The sequence below is a fragment of the Lactuca virosa genome, chromosome 5, assembly GCF_052849685.1.
Source record: "Lactuca virosa cultivar CGN04683 chromosome 5, Lactuca_virosa_CGN04683_v6, whole genome shotgun sequence".
In the NCBI taxonomy this organism is placed as follows: domain Eukaryota; kingdom Viridiplantae; phylum Streptophyta; class Magnoliopsida; order Asterales; family Asteraceae; genus Lactuca; species Lactuca virosa.
In genome coordinates this window covers 114,154,026-114,174,617 of record NC_136430.1, presented here as the reverse complement: position 1 = coordinate 114,174,617, position 20,592 = coordinate 114,154,026, and positions in this window count along the sequence as shown.

Below are 20,592 nucleotides of genomic sequence, written 5' to 3'. Positions count from 1 at the left end.
TATGTAACTTGATGCAATAATGTTATTTGAAAGCCAAGAGGGCACCATTTGTATGATTAAAGATAACGTACACTTGGAAATTCATGTTGAAATAAACCTTGAAAGATCAATTCAAATCAAACAAGAATCAAATAGTTTTAACACAAAAACATGTATTTATGCAAGGACCTTGAATTCTCGAGTTTTAAGACCATCATCTTTGTGATCTCTATTACTTAAAACCGAAAACACCTTGTCTAGAAAACATTAAGATCGAAATCAACCCCATGCAATTCCACTAAGGCCGAAAACACACATTAAAGATCCACTAAGGCCGAAAACACCATGGGAAGGACTTAGGACCGAAATCAACTAATTAAAAACAAGCCTAGGACCGAAATCACATGTGATTTCGGTCATACTAGGGTGTTTTAAAGGGGTTTGCGGTCTAGGATAAGGAAAAAGAAAGGAAAGTTGACTTTAGGATTTGAAATCTCACCCATTTCCAATAAAATCATAGTATCCCATTTATTAACTACCAAATATCCATACTTTAACCTCCAGTTATCCAAGTAAACTTCACATCAATACTACTCCTTTTATTTAAATGAGATTATCTTCACAAAACCTTACCATTTCTTCATCCCATTTCCTATAAAATTCCTCCTCCTCTCAAGAATCCATTTCCAAGTTTCAAAGGATTTAAGCCACAAGTTCATCCTTAGATTTCTTTGGTAAGTATTTTCATAATACCCTAGTGTTTATATATGATTTTATGTTAGTTTAACCATTTTTACACACATTTTTGTGTGTTGACATTCTTAGGATAATGACCTTTCCTAGAAGTTCATCCATTCCACTCAAGTGCCAAGCTCGAAATCCTCATCTCAATCCTTTAAATCAACCACAAGAATCCGCTCAAGGTGAGTTCATACCCCACCTATTTCAAGATTTTGCCTATTTTTTTTTGGGGGGCGGGGGGGGGGGGGGGGGGGGAATACAAGCAAAACCATATTATAACAAAATGTTGTTATGTGTGTTCATCTATATGTTGTGTATAATGTTTTATGTGCATGCTATGTGATTTTACTAGATATTTCATGCACAATATGGGTTGGTTATGGTATATAACTATACAAAAACAAATTTAAAATATATTACATGAACAAATGAGAAAATTATAACTTTCAGGATAAAAGGAAATTTTAGATCAAGAATAAGTTTTCATAACTATTCTAAGGCAATATTCTCTTGGGTTTTAACCAAATTATGAATATTCTAAACCTAGTATTTTGTATAACAAAATGTATAAATGGGTTTACACTTCAGTAACTCCATAACTTTTTCAGCTAGACTATAATGGGTATAGTTTGTGGTACATTTAAACTAGTTATCAGTTTTCGGGCATTTTACAGACAAATATTTCAAACTAACACTATGTCACTCTATAAAACTACTATACAAAAGAAATGCTTCTACATACAAAAAGGATTTTCACTACATTACACGTAAACCGTTGGTACAGTTTGTGAGATACACTCTCTTCACGTACTTTACCTAAAGTACACCTTAATTCATGCATTATAACCAGAGTCTCCTTGAGGGAGAGCGAGAATGTTGTGTATAGATCTATATGGGATTGACAACCCCGCACCTAAGGTGCTCGCTACAGTTAGACCGAAAGTCTAGGGTGACAAATGTCTACTAGCTCCGACACTTGAAGAACTTCGTACATGCCACTAGTCGTATTAAGTATGGTTTAAATAACTCACATAGGGTATTAACCCTCATTTGGTTTATGGGGCTAATGCATCTTCATTTGGTTTTATAAAATATATAAAGCTATGTGATACTACTTTACAATACAACACCACTTACATTTTTGGTCTTAGTGTTTTAAGACTACAGTTTACAATTAATAAAATATTGGATTTTCTAGAATGTTTTACGCTATTAGTTACAGGGAAACATCACAGATTTTATTCATACAAAAACGCTTATGAAATCACCAACTTTAATGTTGACACTTTTCAAAACTGCTTGTATTCTAAGGAATCCGGTGAAATAGGTATTACGAAAACGTTTTGGGCACAAGCGTCACTACATCATTGTTTATGTATTCTAATTATTTGTATTTGCTTTTAAACAAACAACGTTTGTAAACTATGTAAGCTTGTAATCTCAATGTATGATGTTTGGGTTGCTATGTTTCATTTGTATTCAATTGGTATGATACTATACATTTAGTCACTCCATCTGCCCCCATATGTTTCCACCGTTCTAGTTTCGGGATGTGACAGTACATAAGTACCAGGATTTGGAATAATATTATTTTATGTTCAAATATAGGGTTTCTGGGTTTTCCTAGCAACTACATAAAGGGTCATTTGGCTTGCAATTTTCGGCCACTATTTTCTAAGACACCCTAGCTAAAATTTTCCTCCCTTCTCCTTTCTCCTCACTTGTGTTGTAGTTTCTAGCTTTGGGTGTAATCCATTAGATGCATCATCATTTTACTGCTAGTTTCCTAAAGGTATACAAAGCAAGGAATGAAAGGAACTGTTTATAATAACAATTTAAAAGGTATGTAACCCTAACCTAGCAACTTCGATTATAGTAGGGTTCTTCTAAGGTTTCTAATTCATAGTATGTTGTCTTTAATATGAAGACATAAATCCTTATAATTTGTTAAGTGTTATTTTTCCCCATTGTACATGAATTTTATTACCTATGAAACCCATAATTAACATGGTTAAGGATTATGATTATGAGATCCTTTACCTTCCAAGGAAGGACAATGTGGTCGTTGATGCCATGAGCCGCAAGACAGCTAGTTCCTCAATTCAAGGATTATGCTTAAGGATGACCACCATTTCACTATTGATGGATTTGATCAAGGAGGATCAGGCCGAGGGAATCAAGGAGGAGAACTGGAAGAAAGACAAGATTAGAGGTCATATTGATAGATTCACCACCGATAGTCAAGAACTATTGAAAGACGTTGTGAGAGGAGGCACATAAGTGTAGGTTCTCGATTCACCTAGAGCCACAAATATGTATCGAGACTTGAGACTTAGTTATTGCAGGACTTTCATGAACAGAGAGATATCTTGGTATGTGGAGAGATGTTTGACCTTTTAGATGGTCAATACGAGCACCAGAGACCGCACAGAAAGTCGCATCCCTTGGAGATTTCCATGTGGAAATTAGAACAGATCACCATGGATTTTATCACGAAGTTACTGAGGACGGCCAAGTGGTTTGGTGCCATTTAGGTGATTGTTGACCGCCTGACTAAGAGTGTCCATTTTCTTGCTATTTGTGGAGAGTTCTTCAGCCGAGAAATTGGTCGATGTTTATGTGTGTGAGATCTTCGCTCGCCACGATGTGTCGGTTTCCATTATATCTGATCGAGATGTTTGGCTTACTTCCCATTTTTTGCAGAGGTTTCATGAGGAGTTGGGTAGCATATTTCACTTTAACAGTGCTTATCATCGGCAGACAAATGGGTAGAGTGAGCAGACTGTCCAGACACTCGAGGATATGTTGACGACTTGTGTCATCGATTTTGGAGGGAGCTGAGACTCCTACCTTCCTTTAGTTATGTTTTTGTACAATAACAACTATCATTACAGCACTGGTGCACCTCCGTATGAGCTTCTACTTATGAGGAAGTGTCCAACTTCATATTGTTGGGGAGAGGTTCGCCATAGGGCCATGAGGATGACTGAGGTGGTACCCCAGACGAAAGAGTTTATTCAGTAGATCAGACAGAGGTTACAAACAATACAGAGCTGACAGAAGATTTACGTCGATAGGTGTCGGTTCGAGTTGGATTCTCAGGTTGGTGATAATGTGATATGGTTATGTTTAAGGTATCATCCTGGAAAGGTGTTATTCGCTTCAAGAAGCGGGGCAAGTTGGGCCCTCGATTCATCGGACCTTTTCGAGTAGTAGCCAGAGTGGGCAAAGTAACCTACCGGTTGGATCTGCCTGAGGAGCTTAGTCAGATTCATAGTACCTTCCATGTTTCTTAGCTTCGGAAGTGCTTGGTTGATAATTTGGTATTGGTTTCGTTAGATGACATTCAGGTCGATGAATGCCTATATTATATGGAGAATTCGGTGACGATTTTGGATAGGAAGACGAAGACCTTGTGCAACAAGGTGGTGCCTTTAGTCAAGGTTCAATGGCAGCAAGGGAAGGGTTCCGAGTGAAATTAGGTGCCCGAGTCAGAGATGCGTGAGCGCTACCCAGATCTATTTACAGCTGAAGGTCTCGATGAGAAAATCTAGTTTAACCCAGATCTATTAGCAGCTGAGGATTTCGATGACAAAATCTATTTCAAGTGGGGGAGAATTGTAACACCAAGTTCTAGGTATATAATTCCTTTGTAGCTATGGTTTTGCAAGCTCAAGGATGGATTTTTGTTGGCCAAGACGTAAGCATGAGAGTGTCACGATGTGGCGGTGCCCAATGAAAATGTGCATTCCATTTGAGTGTCACGGCGTGACAACCTCCTGCATGTCAAACCCTAATTTTCCAGGCCTTAAGCCTTATTTAAGGGAAGTGAGGGATAGGGTTTGCACACCCTCAGCCTCTATCACCTCCCTTTCACCCTCAAAGAAACCCTAGTCTCCATTGAGTCTTTTTTGAAGCTTTTGGTGTTTTGTGACTTTAAAGGAGAAGAGTAATGTGTTCTTAAGCATGGATTCGACAAGCAAACCTCCCCATCATCTTGTTACACACCTCTTGGACAAAAGAAAATGTGGTTGTTGAGTGTGTCAAGTTACGAGCCATCCATGTGTACATGCAACGAATTTTATTTCTTTTACAAGATATGTTAATTGGCACCAATATGTTGATCAGTATTTTAGTATAGAGAAATTTAAAGAAGCATATGCTTTCAAAATTGCTCCGATGCCCGGAAAGGATCAATGGATTAAAAAAGATGGGGAGAAAATTTACCCAACTCTCATGAAAAGACCGCCTGGAAGACCCAAAAAAATAGAATAAAACCCTCGTATGAGCCTAAAAGAAGGCACAAGTGTCCGCAATATAGCGAGTATGGACACCGTGAAAAGAAATGCAAGAATCCTGAATCTCAATGTTTGGATCCAAGTCTAACATCCACATCTAAAAGAAGGAACTAGCGTAAACAATAGGTGTTCTTTGTATATGTTTTATTTGATTGAACATTTTTTTGATCTAAAATAAGGATCAAGTGTCCAATATTTAGAATACTGCATTCATTTGTTATATTAATATTTCATACACACAAAATTTTGCTTTAAAAATTAAGATGTACATGATTTGCATTTCGATTGAGTGTTACTTTATCAAGATAACATATTGCTTCTAATATTCACAACATTGTTGACCAAACTGTAATAAGTGCAAAATTAAATAGTATAGGGGCGAAACTGTACTTAATGAAAAAGTCAAAACAACAGGGCCAATTTGTACTTAATGAAAAATTTTGAAACAACAAGGAGCAAACTGTAATTAATTTAAAATTTGAAATAATAGGGGACAAAAACTGTAATTAATGCAAAAGTCGAAACAACAGGCACCAAACTATAGTTATTGCCAAATATATATTTAGGGACCAAAATTATAAATACTACAATTAAAAGTTCCAAAGAACCAAAATTTAGTTATTGTAATTAACTAGTATAAAATTTTGAAAGTTCAATGCTATAAATTGTGAATTTCTCAAAGTACAATGCTATAAATTGTGAATCTCTCAAAGTACAATGTTGTAAATGAAAGTTCATTGTTATTTCTTGAATTAAGCTCTTCTTTTTTACCTCTTCAGTTTATGAGTAGTGGATCAAATTGTTGATTGTTAAGCTCTTGGATAGCCATCATTAGCAGCTAGAAGTAGTGTAACCCTCCCCCCCCCCCCCCCAAATAAAATAAAATAAAATAAAAAACATCTACTGTCAATGATCAAACTATTATGTTTTCTTCCGTGTAAAAGATGATGAATCACATTATGCATTTTTGGACCAAAGTATTCAACGTTTTTCAATCTTTTCGGACCACAGTTTAACTATCACTACAAGAAATTAGAGTATTACCGGCGACGGGCGTCGCCGCTAAAGGTATTAGCGGCGACCCATCGCCGCTAAAGGGTCGCTGCTGTTGGTTCGTCGTTAATGCTCCACTAGTCGCCACTATTGCCTTCTGTCGCCGTTAAAGGCGTGTCGCTGCTCATACTATCTGTCGCCACTAAAGGTGTATGTATTTGTATACATACAAATACACATACATACATAATACACATACAAAATACACATATACATACAAAAACACATACACATACAGAATTTACATACATATACATATAAATGAGCATACAAAAACACATATGCATACATAAAATACACTCAAGATACACATATACATACAAATGCAAATACAAATACATATCCACATCTACAAACACAAAATACAAATACAAATACACATCTAAAATATCAAAATTATCAAAATTTCGTCATAAACAGTGGTGGTGGCAGTATATTCCGGCGAGAATGGTGGGGGGTCTCAAAATTCCGACAACCAGCACAAATTTAGTAGGGAGAAGAGAAAAGGAAAAGAAAAAGGGGGGAAATGGAAAGGAAGAGAGGTGAAATATCGAAGATTTCGGTGAAATTCCAATGGGGTCGAAGGTGGTGAGCAGAGAGAAGAGAGAAGAAGGGAAAACATAGAAGTAGATCAGGGAAGAAAGTGAAGACGAAGCAGATTTTATGGTCGACGCTCTTTAGCGGCGATGGGCAGCCTTTAGCGGCGACACATCGGAGGGAAAACAATCTGGGGTTTTCTACATCGTTGGATCATCGCTTAAATCGACGGTTGGGGTTGAAATGACGCGGATCGCCAGAACAGGCAATAGCGGCGACGCCTTTAGCGGCGACGGGTAGCCTTTAACGGCGACACACTGGAGGGAAAATAACGCGGGGTTTTCTACGTCCTCCTAGTCATTGGATCATCGCCTAAATCGACGGTTAGGGTTGAAATGACGCGGATCGCCAACATAAGCTTTTAGCAGCGACACCTTTAGCGGCGACGGACACTTTAGCGGCGACAAAAAACGCGTTTTTTTGATGTCGCCGCTAAAAGTGCCCGTCGCTGCTAAAGGTGTCGCTGCTATTGCCTATTATTTTTGTAGTGTATATCAATGTTATCAACAAAGACTGAAATTATGAATACAAATTTATAAAAGTTCTATTGCGTGAATATAAAGGATACTATTTCAAGCAAGAAGAGGAAAATTATGAGCATAAGTTCGGTAAGGTAGTGATAATATTAATACAATCAAGTTTTAAGCAGCAAAAGCTTTCCCCTCTCACATTTAATCACCCTATATATCTTGCTAAAAGAATATTATTAACGCAAGAATATGTATAAATACTATGTCAACGCTTTTCTAGAGAACCAAAATAAAAACCACATCAAACTTCTCTATACTCAAAATATGGCATCTGATTCTTGTTTTTCAACGTAAGAATCCCACTAAGTGAGCAGCTAAATAAGAAGATGATTATACGATTGAGCTACAAGAATCTTTCTTACTCTCATAGGTGTTTGAGAAAACATTTAGCAGTGATTTTCTCAAAGTAGTCTTTCTTTATGATGTTGCTTCATTGGGTTCTTCAATCTTGTGAGACTTTGAATTTGTGAAGGGGTTAAACTGAAACGAGTCATTGATGAGGAATAGTCGGTTTCTAACTTGGTGGGAGATTGTGGGATTGATCTTTCTCGAAGAACTGAAAATCTTTGTTCACTGCCTACTATCCTCTGTCGAAACCGCAACCACCATTACCGCCAATCTGCAATTCACCTACAGATGGAAATTCTAGATAACTAGAATCAAACAAAGCTACTTGTAATGATTATGCTAAACGAAACCTGAAGATATTGACAAATGTCTTGAGGCGTAGACAATATAGAGAAGACAATTAGATAAATGTTGACGAGGATCGGTATTTTGGTTGGAGTCGATGTCTGATCACTCACGAAGGGCAAGGCTACTAAGGGTAATTTAGTCAATCCGGCTTATAGGTTTTAGACCGTTAGTATTGAAGGGTAAATTGGTCAATTAGAATTCTGTTTTTAAATTAAATTGATTATGAAATATGAAAAGTGAGTAAAAGGTTTTAAAAAAATGTTTAAATAATAAATTCCGACAAATATGATATTTTGAAGATTAAAAATGATATATATGATATTTATATTTAAAGTCAGACAAATATAATATTTTAAAGCTTAACAATGGTATACATGATATGGTAATGATTTATCATTGGTCATGGTGTAACATGATACATGGGGATCCATATCCTTGGGAATTTTGGTTTAACGGTGGAACCTTGCCCATATGTGTGATACTAGGTGTAAACCAACACGCTTTATAGTTTGGTTTGTATACACTCATCATCAAGCATTCCAACATGCTACAAAAAAAAGTTCTATGTTGCAACTCTTAAATTCTTCAGGTGACGGGGGTGTATAGTTATGTAATGTAGCAGTTACAACAGGCAGATTTTCATCAGTGTCTTTAGTCTTTAGTGTTGTCAAGATCAATATCATACGTAAGATCAATATGTCAAAATTCTTCATGATGAAATTCAATTATTACGTAGAGAAGTAGAGGACCTTAGATATGAGGGTTATCAGCTTAGGAAAGGACAGAAACCCCTTAAGGCCCAGTTAGAGACAAAAATAAAGGACTTTAAGAGAATTCAAACAGAATACAATGAAAAGTGTGAGCTTTATGATTATGTTACAAGACAAAATGATGCGCTAATTACCGAGCTTGATACATTAAAAAGACAATTTGAAACTGCAAATTTTGATTTTAGAAAATTTGATGGATCAAGCGAGGTAGTTGCCAACATGATCGATCACTGCATGCAGTTCAAACGAAATCAGTCAAAGGGTTTAGGATTTGATAGTGTACCTCCTCCTTATAATCATACATATCAGTATCAAGTATCAACCCTTATCCAAGGATGAGATTGCCAATGAACCGTTTATGGTTTATGGCAAGCCATCTGGTTTCGTTTCAGGAGGATTTATTAATGTTGAAAGTACTGACATTTCTACTTCCCCTGCAGATCAACCATTAGATCAGGCAAAGCTTGCAGTTGGAGAATTTGTTTCTGTTTCTGTTTCTAATTCTGATATTTCTGTTTCAAATGCAAATGTTTGTGGTTCTGATGTTAAGACTGATATTGTTTCATGTGATGTTTCTACATCCGCTACTGTTGAACTTAATTTCTTTGATATGTTTGATGAATTGTTTGGTAATTCTGATGCTTGTGATTCTCATGAAAACCCATCAATTCCACAAGTCACACCATCTGAGGCACCCTCACTTATCTCACAACCTATTTCTCATGCATGTTCTTCTGAGAAGAGTAAGAGTGTCTGTCAAGAAAATAAATCTGAGAAATGTAGTACAAGTTCAAATAATAAACAAATTTGTTTTAATTGTGGTGTTGGTGGTCATATAGCTAGGAATTGTCAAAATAGGATCTTTGTGAACTATTTGTCACCAAGAGGAGAGAACGAATCTCGAGGAAGGTCTTTAATTAGAAAATCCTCAAGAACTCGTTCTCGAAATGATGATTGGAAAGATGATCGAAGCAGAAAAAGGGCTACTTTTCAAAAGAATAAAAAGGTTTTTACTAACAAAGCTCAAAATAGTTTGCCAAAACCGAACAAGGCTCCGCCAAGATCGGTTTCGTCAAAAAGCAATTCTGGATCTTCAACCACTTCGGGTAGAACATCCAGAGGCTCTGTGCAAACTCATAAGAAACCTATTTCAAAACCACCTGAGAATGTTGTAAAACCTAAATATCATTGGATGCCCAAATCAATTTCCAATCCATCATCTCCATCCTCTGAAGTGATTAGGAACGAGGATCCTAATTTGAAATCTTTAAAAGATAAATCAGAGAAAGCGAAAAGGAAACCCAGGACAGTGATGACCTGGGTTCCCAAATCTAAATGATCCCGCTCATTTTGCAGGGACAGTTGTGGAGGAATGTCGTCCGTCCCTGGTACGTCGACAACGGCTGCTCCCGGCATATGACTGGAGACATCTCCCAATTGAGCGACATTCAATCTTTTAATGGGGGTTATGTTTCCTTCGCGGGCGGAGATGGTGGCAAGATCACTCAAAGAGGAACTGTTACAAATAGAGTACTAAGCTTTGAGAATGTCAACTTTGCTCCAGAGCTAAAGCACAGCTTGTTGAGTGTTTCCCAAATTTGCGACAAAGGATATTCTACCCATTTTACCGATAAAGAATGCATGATTCTCAAGCCAGGCATTGTCATCCCGGAAGAGTGGATTCTCGTCAAATCTAAGCGGGATGGGAATGCTTACATTATTGACATGAACAGCAACATCCCTGAACAAGTCACTTGCCTATTTTCAAAAGTCTCCGAACAAAACGCAATGCTGTGGCACCGACGACTCGGTCATGCTAACGCGAAAAACCTGAATCGCCTTGCTAAGAATGAGATGGTCCGAGGCTTACCTGTCAGAGACTTTATTACATTTAAGAAGTATGTGTCCTGTGACCAAGGAAAGCATCATAGAAAACCACACCTGCCCAAACAAGTCAACTCAATCAGTCAGGTGCTCCAACTATTGCATATGGACCTATTTGGTTCGGTCAACGTCCTGAGCATCAACAGAAGCTCGTACTGTCTAGTTGTGATCGATGATTTCTCTCGTTTTACGTGGGTCTTTTTCTTATCCAACAAAGCGGAGGTTGCTGATCTGATAAAGAAGTTCATTGTGATGATTGAGAAACAAACCAACAACCAGGTGAATGCGCTTCGTACTGACAATGGAACTGAGTTCAAGAATGCGGTTCTTGACCATTTTTGCGTAGAGAAGGGGATCGTGCGTCAATACAGCTCTGCTCACACGCCTCAACAAAATGGCGTTGCTGAAAGGAGAAATAGAACTTTAAAAGACGCTGCAAGGACAATGCTTTGTGATTCAAAATTACCTGTTTTCTTTTGGGCCGAGGCGATTAACACTGCTTGCTACGTGCAGAATCGTGTTCTAATCAACAAAGCAGAGATGAAGACACCGTACGAGATTCTCTATGGACACAAGCCTTCAGTCAGCCATTTTCGTGTATTTGGCTGCCCTTGCACCCTTCTTCACATGGAATCCAACCCTAAATTCAATGCCAAAGCCGATGATTGTTACTTTATAGGATATGCTGCGCGCACCGCATATAGGGTTTACAACAAGAAGACTAAGCATATTGTTGAATCCTATGACGTGCGCTGGTTGGAGGAGAATGAAACAAACGCTCGAGTGGGTCCTGACTGGTTATTTGATTACACATCGCTTTTCAAATCCTTAAATGTGTCTTCAGATGGCTCAAATGGATCCTCTTTTGGTTCGAAGATTGTTTTTGAAGACGAAGACGAAGACGAAGAAGTTGTTTACAGACCTCCAACGGCTGAGGGGGAATCCTCTGCTCCATCTGAAGGGGAGTCCTCTGCTCCACCTGAGGGGGAGTCATCTGACCAACCTGATAGTCCAGAGTCTAAAGTTCAAGATGGAACTCCTGATGCTGATGCTACACCTCTTACCCCTATTGAAAGAGAGTTCATGTCTAGAGATGCTTCCGCTGTCAATCCAACTTTTATGGAACTACTCTTTCCTGAAGAAATTGCTAATGAGTTTGTAGCAGATCCATCCAATATGGATCAATCAGCAAATGATGGAGGTTTCAACATTCACACTCTTCCTGTTTCACTCAATGATATCAGCCAAGACATTCCTTCAAGAATCCAACGCGATCATCCGATCGATAACGTCATTGGCCAGCTGGGTGATGGAGTTAAAACCAGAAGTCAGAGTGGAGATGCCAATGCATGTCTCTATTCTTGCTTTATATCTCAAATAGAGCCTAAGAACGTTGATATGGCTTTGAATGAGCCTAGCTGGGTAGATGCGATGCATGAAGAGCTAAATCAGTTTGAAAAGCTCGGGGTTTGGAAGTTGGTTGAGTTACCGAAGGGCAAAAGGTCTCTTGACATGCGTTGGGTCTATCATAACAAGCAAGACGATTCTGGTGTAATAGTGCGCAATAAAGCAAGGTTGGTGGTTCGCGGGTTTCGACAAGTTGAGGGTCTTGACTATACTGAGGTTTATGCTCCCGTGGCTCGATTCGAGGCTATTCGTATCTTTCTCGCATATGATTCCTACATGAACTTCACAGTCTACCAAATGGATGTCAAGACTTCCTTCTTGTATGGCAAGGTGAAGGAAGAAATTTATGTTGATCAACCCCCTGGGTTCGTTAACTCCAAGTTTCCTAATCATGTCTACAAGTTGGACAAGGCATTGTATGGGTTACATCAAGCTCCTCGAGCATGGATACTCTCGCGGCACTATTGATCAAACTTTATTCATCAAGCATGTTGGTAATGATCAGATACTAGTCCAGATCTATGTTGACGACATTATCTTCGGGTCTACCTGTCCACAGCTTTGCACAGAGTTTGAAGGCGTGATGAAAAAGCGGTTTGAGATGAGTTCACTGGGTGAAATGACCATGTTTCTGGGGCTTTAGGTCAAACAAAATTCAACCGGAATCCTGCTACATCAAGCTAAGTATGTGGAGGATATTCTTGAGACGTTCGGGTTTCAAGACGCAAAACCTGCATCGACACCAATGGCTGAAAGACCCCTGCTGAATCCAGATATTGATGGCGAATCCGTAGATCAGACACACTACAGATCGATGATCGGATCGTTGATGTATCTTACTGCAAGTCGTCCCGACATCATGTTTGCAGTTTGTCAATGTGCTCGCTATCAGGCTAATCCTAAACTCTCTCATCTTATTGCTGTCAAAAGAATTTTTCGGTATATCAAAGGCAGCCCAAAATTGGGTCTTTGGTATCCGAAAAATTCTGAATTTGATTTATATGCTTTTGCTGACAGTAATTATGGAGGCTGTGAGCTTGACAGGAAATCAACATCAGGAGGGTGCCAATTCCTTGGCGATAGGCTGGTATCGTGGCAGTGCAATAAACATCATACCGTCTCTACCTCAACAGCAGAAGCGGAATACGTTGCTGCATCTGCCTGCTGTTCTCAAGTTATCTGGATCCAACATCAGCTGTTGGACTACGGTTTGAATTATCTAGAAACCCCAATTCACTGTGATAATGAGACCGCAATTCAAATAACTAAAAATCCTGTCCAACACTCCAAAACCAAGCACATTGATATCAAAATTCACTTTATCAGAGATTGTTATGAGCGCTCGCTCGTTAGGCTAGAACAGGTTCCCACTGCCAATAATGTGGCGGATCTGTTCACCAAGCCTTTTAACAAAGCTCGATTCGATGTGCTTGTGGGATTTTTAAAAATGATTCGTTTTGAGGATTAAATTTTTGTTATTCATTAGGTTAGTTTAAATGTGCGCATTTTAGTGTTTTCATTCTCACCCATGCACAAATTTAAGGGGAGAAATAAACAAAAACCAAACAAAAAAATTGAGAAATTAAAAAATCCAAAAACATCTTGTTTCTGTTTTATTTTTTTCAGAAAACATTCAAAAATCCAAAAACATTAAAAATTCAGAAAAATCAAAAATATTGTCGCTTTCAGTTTTGCTTGTTGATATAGTACTGGGAAGTGATATTATCAAGTGATAACAGGCAATCTGAGTCTGCGTAACGTACCCAAATTTGAAGGGTCTATGCTCTAGGTTTGATGCGTTGGTAGGCACGAAAGATTCTAAATGGACATGACTAGGCAGAGTTGAACTTAAGGAATTCATAGACTTGACAAATCTTGACCTAGTTAGATCCGTTTAGCCTGACAATACGACGCTTGGATAGGTTGAGCAGGGAGATATATATGGGAATCTACTGGTCACATTAAAGAACCTGTACTTGGAACCGTGGATTAACTTTTCCTCGATGTGCGGATTCTATCCTTAATTCCGGTATTGATGGGGTGACTGGTGAATTCCGATGAATTAGGTCTGTAGAAAATTGTTTTCTTTCTCTATCTGTCTGTTAGTCATATGTTACCTCCTCTGTGTGACTCAAAATCCGACCTGGACTGTAACATATGCAATTCTATTTCTCTGCATCTTCTATCTATGCAATTCTTTCTATCTGTTAGCCATATACTGTCTCCTTTGCGTGACTCACAATCCGACCTGGTACACAGTATATGCACCATTCTACTTCTCAATCCCTCTAAAACTTCAGTTAGTCATATGTTCCACCCTCTGCGTGATTGGAAGAGATCCGGCCTGGGTGTATAGCATATGCATTCTAAATCTATATTCTCTCTTAATGATTGTCTGCTCACCCGATGTAAGGAGTATTTTGGAAGTCCTTGATTACTGGAGCATATCAGGAAGCGGGAAACATGTTCCAGTACAATTAAAATTGAACACTCACAGATTGTCTATAGATCTCGCTGCTAAATTTAGGTGGACAACAATATCACTGGTCGTCGTCAGCTGAATGGTCCTTAAGATATAGTATCTAGGAACTTAGGATCACTTTGTCTTATAATTAATAGTATGTCCTAATTTTGTCATAATTTTTCGTGTTTAAGTGGACCACAATACCGGCGATCAACCAGACAAAGACGTGAAGATAGACGGTACCGACAAGTGGAGTAAGGCTGTCTAACAATTTTGATCCCAGTGTCACAAGATAATTTTCAGTGAATTTTGAGATAAATTTTGTCTGTGTTTTTATTCTAATTTTATTTTTATTTTTATTTTATTTTAAATTTTATTTTTATAATTGTCAAAAAAAATTAATTTTTAAATCTTTTAATTCTTAAATTTTAGAAATGAGTTTATTTCATTTTTAGTTTAATTTTAATTTTACTTTTATTTTAATATCCTCAAAAGGTTTTATTTTTGAAAATTTAATCGGGATTTGGACTGTGCATAATACTGTGTGGGAGACAGATAAACTCTAAGGAGGTATAAAAGGTTGGGTTTACTGCTGTAAACCCTTTTCACCTTCCTTTTCTCCTTGCGGCCGCAAACTCTTTCTCTCTCTACTCTCTCTCATCCTCGAAATTTTCTGTGAGATTTTGCGAAATCAGTTAGTTCACTTCGAAGGTATGCTAAAACCGACTGGGGAAAAGCTATTTGTTCATCGATTCGACTGAAACTGGAGGATTAATCGTCGTTTATGTGTTCGTCGACGTTTATGGTTTGGGGAGATTCAAGAACCGTAAACTCCTTCTGGGCTTACGACCGTAAACACCTTTTAGGCTTACGACCGTAAAATCCTCTGAGTTTACGACTGTAAACTCAGTTTACGGTCAGGTGACCATTGCAATGGGTTTACGGACGTAAACCCACTTTGGACCGTAAACTCAATGTTTGACCAATATTGACCGTAAACTCCAATTTTTTGATCAAAATAAATTTTTTTTGGCCAAAATAAAATTGTTTAATTAAGAAAACTTAAAGCTTTAACTGTTTAAATACTTTGTTTTCTTACTTGGCCTGGTTTAGTGCAGATCAATGGCGAGTCTTAAGTTTGCTGACATGCATAACCTGGCAATTGTGTTGGATGAACCTCCTGTTGCTCATGGAGATTTCAGATCAATGATCTACAGACTAAGAGAATGCTGCATGGCTTGTGCCATCACTGTGAATCCAATCATTTATCAGAACATTGTCAGGGAGTTCTGGCAGACGGCCAAGATGTCAAAAGACAATGGTGCGTTCGCTGTTAAAGCTATGGTTAAAGGATGCAAGATCATAATCACTGAGCAGTATATCAGAGAAACATTGCTGATCAATGATCAACCCGATTTTCCTACTGAAAATGGGATTGATGATGTTCAAAAGGTTCTCAAAAGGATGGGATATGAGGGCATCTACCCTCCCACGATGAAGAAGCTTTTGCCTCCCTACTGGAGATTTTTGGCGCATGTGTTCGTGAGCTGTATCTCGGGGAGGAGATCAGGAGCTGATGAAATCTCTCTCAGGAACACAAGGGCAATCGTTTCACTGGCTGCTGGCATCAAATTCAACTTCTCGAAGTTCATTTTGGATGAGTTCTTGGTAAATATCAACGCTATAAGCCGGGAGACCAGAGATGCATTCTTGCTATATCCGAGATTTATTCAGATGTTCATCGACAACCAATTCCCAGAGATGATCAAAGATGGTGACAAGCTGGATATAAAGTCATTAGGCCCACACACGATTGGTCTCATCAAGCAGAATCGAAAGGGCAAAGTCGTCTTCCAAGGCTTACATCCTCTCGTGAAATTCGGAAAATTTGCTGAAATAGATGAATCTTCCGAATCTCATGGAACGTCTGAAAAGATGTCTTCTGAGCCCACTTCCTCCGAGAGAGTTGTTTCTGAAGATGTCATCACAGTTTCAGATCATGATGAAGAAGAAACTCCAACTGCTAATGCTCAAGTAGCTGAGGAACACGAATTGACATTTGTTCAGGTACAAGGAGATTACAATGAGGGGTCTGGAACGGAGACTGATTTGTACGAAGGCCTCGACCTCACAGGATTCGATAATGATGAAATTCCTCTCAACTTCGGTAGCAATGAAGATTTCATGACCGGCGTAAACCTCAACACACTGCTTGAAAATATCGATGAAGTTGCTCATTTAGCAACGAAGATAAGGGAAAAAGAAGACGTTCTCGAAGCCACGCCTCCTCCTTCCAATCCAACGGCAGAAATAGCAATTCCTATGGTGACAGTATCAGGGATTCCTCCCCTTGATGTTGTTTTACCTACATCTGAGCCATTGGAAAGTGATCACCCAACTACACAGGCCTCTCAACCTCCAACAAAAAGACGAAGAATTGACCCTAGACAGGGAATTCATGACTCAGGTACACTTCAAAGTTTTACAGCTCCACCAACAACAACTCCTGTTATCGTTTCATCTGAACCTGTCAGTGAAGGTCCTAGTACCTTCTATGAAGCTGGTGGCTCTTCCTTCCCCACGGATTTCTCTCCTCCCAGGCCAGAGCATGATGCTGCCTCGGTTAAGTTAGCCATGCTTTTGGCCAGAGAACAACTCACAACGCCTCCCTCACATGGTAAAGGAATTTCTATTGGGGGTGGCAGCTCAGGAGAAGAGAATCCTTCACTTCTTGGACTCCAGAAAGAGATCGATGCTCTGAATCAGAAAAATATTGATTTAGATCAGAGAAATATTGAGCTGGATATCAAGGTCGCAGACCTTCAGACTGAGAATGCAAAGCTCAATATTCAAGTGGCCGAACTTATCGAAGACAAAGCTCTGAAGTCGAAGCAAATTACTGACCTTCAGACGCATTTCGGCCTGTTGACTGCCAGCTACTACGATCTTAAGAAGAAGCTGGAAGAAAACTTTGGCGACAAATTCAAGTCATCTATTGACGAGCCAAAGATCTATCTTCCTGATCAAGATACTCCCATAGTTCCACAACCTACAAGGACGACCACCGTCGTTAATCGTTTTGAGAAAGAATCGGCTCAGGCTCCAAGTGTAATGGCATTAAAACGCGCTAAATTAGCCAAGTCAGCTGAAAAGGGTCAACTTCTATTCAAAAGGAGCGCAGATCATAATGCCCCCTGGGATCAACCACAGATCACCGTTACGGATATGGGCGAACATCGTTTCAGAAACGTTTATGGTGATAGGTCAGGAATCATCTCGTGGGGATTCCATGACACTATGAATATGTTTATGGTGAGAAGAAAGAGCGGCAATACTGAATTATACAAAGATGCTCACGATTTTCATTCCTTTACAAGGATTGATCTTACGGAGCTGTCTAAAGCTCCTTTCTCAAATCCATCAAACAATCCCAGGGCGACTCAGTTCAAATCATTTTTGGAAGATCAAGTAGCTAAGGGTTTCCCTTCAATGAAGACTGCAGCGTCTATTATCAAGATTTACCCTAACGTTATTGATCCCAAAACAAGTCAGCCTCTTCGGTCAGTGATGTGGCCCGCTACTGCTCAAGTAAAGCAGATCCCCGTTCTTCAAAATTATCCAGATGGATCTCTTGCATCCATGCAATACTGGGTGTTTGATGAATCTGTTGCTGCTGCTGTCATCAAGCTTAAAGACGATTGTATCCGCTTGTATGACAAGAGGGATTTGCTTCAATTTGGCAAGTGGGACATACATCAGCTCTCCATTCATCAGATCAAGGTGGCTGAAGACATTTTTGAGCCCGTTGCAAAGGAATACACTTCGATGGTTGCTGAGATTATCGAGAAGGAGATGTGGAATGGAGCTATGGGAAAATCTGATGTGCTGGTGGTCGACAAAAGCTGAGTCCAAGCTAGCACCAAACCAAGGGGGAGATTGAAGGGTCCAGTTAATGGTTTGGTCTAGACTTTCATTGTATTTTGTTTGGTATGAGTCTGTAAATACAATTTGTGAGTTGTTTATGTGTTTTTGGTCAGAAAATGTGTTTGCGACCGTAAACAGAGTTTACGGCCGTAAACCCTGTTTGCGGTCCTGTCTAGTATAAATAGCAGAGGTGTAGGTCATTGTGCGGTTGTTGATGCCATTGCGTTTACAGAGTGTTCCATCGAGTTGTACCTGACGTTTTTCTGAATATAAACGTGTGCAAGCTCGATTTCTTTTCTTCTTATTCTTCTATCTGTGATTGTTTGTTGCTTGATCATTGGTAAAGATCCTTTTTAGGACCTTACACTTTGATAAACTTTATTTTATCATATTGTGTTTTGGGAACAAATTCCGCAACTCTTTTAAATCAAAGGATTACTCTGAAAATTATTTTAAAAGCATAAATTAAATCGGTCTTTTCTGGCCGTAATTTTGGGGATGTCACATACTGGAAGGTAACCCACCTCGATAACTGGGAATAGCTGCAAAGACTTCGTCTCTAAAATCAATCTCTCTCAGACTCCTACACATAAATTTCCTTTAATTATCCTCCCATACTCATGACCCCTTAAGGGTCAACTTTAGTCAAAGCAAAGTCAAAGTCAACATCTGGTCAAAGTCAACGTTCCGAGTTGACTCAACTCGCCGAGTTGATCCATCAACTCGTCGAGTTCCATAAATTAGAAAACTCTCCCATTCTACTCGTCGAGTCATCCTTGAACTCGTCGAGTTTTTCCCTTTACAGAATCGGGACATTTCAACCCAACTCATCAAGTTCCTCCATAGACTCGACGAGTTCTATAGTCTGTTGAGCCATCTTGATAGATTAAGCTCTTATCCTTTAGATTTAAGCCCCCTACTTCATCTACATGCTGAAAATGTCCTCTTAAGGGTAAAGTTTCCAACTTTACCCATTAGTAGCCCTTCTTAATGGGTTTAGCTCAAACCCTAATTCTTTAAGACTTAGATCTTGATCTAAAAGCCATATTACTTCAAACTAAAGCATAAACACCGAGATCTAGACCCTAGACATCATATGAACACGTAAAGTCCCTGGCTTTCCCTCCATGTATGGCCTTTTGGAGCTTAAAAGGCCAAAACGACACCTTAAATCTTGCATGGGACTTCCATGGCCATAAAGTTTTCACCTTTATGCCATGAAAGTCCTTCTAGACCATAGATCTGAAAGAGTAATTACTTGGGATGTCCAAGTCTCAAAAGCTAGCATACATGGACCAAACATGGAGAAATCACTCCAAAACTAGATCTAAACATTGAATAGACAAGAAATGAGCTTTATACCTCCAATGAACCAGAAATGGAGCTCAAATTCTGGATCTACTCTTCTCATTTACTCCCTTGCTCCTTCTTCAAGTATATTCTTCCTCAAAACCTCAAGAAAGCACCAAGAATGGCTCAAAACTCTCAAAAACGTATTAGGGTTTCGTGGCTAGGGTTTGGGACGATGGAGGCTATAAATGAGGCCGACCTTTGGAGGTTAAGGTGTTTAAATAGGGTGCTAAACCCTGAAAATTAGATTTCATTCTGGCAGCCCTACTCGTCGAGTTGAGGCTCTCAACTCGTAGATTAGACTTTAAATCCCGCGTCCAAATTCCATTCCTAGTCGACGAGTTTGGGGCCTCCAACTTGTCGAGTTCCTGTACAAAAATGAATAAATTGATTTAAAATAGATACCAGGAACCGGGCGTTACATGAGATTTAAGAATTTTTTTACATTATTTAACTCAATACTGCAATTTCCAATAATTATAATATCATCCACATATACCAAAAGCACAACACAAGTATTTTTAAAATCCTAACAAACAAAGAGTAATCATTTATGCTTTGTTTAAAACCAAAAATAGAATGAGAAGAACATAATTTTTCATTCCAATTTCTAGGGGCTTGTTTAAGCCTATAGAGAGACTTTATTAGTCTACAAACTCTAACATCATCTTTAGAATGATACCCTTCATGTAAATTCATGTAAACATTTCCAGATAAGTCACGATATAGAAACGCATTGTTTATGTCAAGCTGATAAAGAGGCCATGGATTATGAACAACAAAAGAAATTACAATTCGGACAGTAACAATTTTAGCCACAGGAGAAAAAATCTCCTCATAGTCAATTCCTTCCCTTTGGTTATACCCTGTAGCCACAAGTCTAGCTTTATATCTTTCTA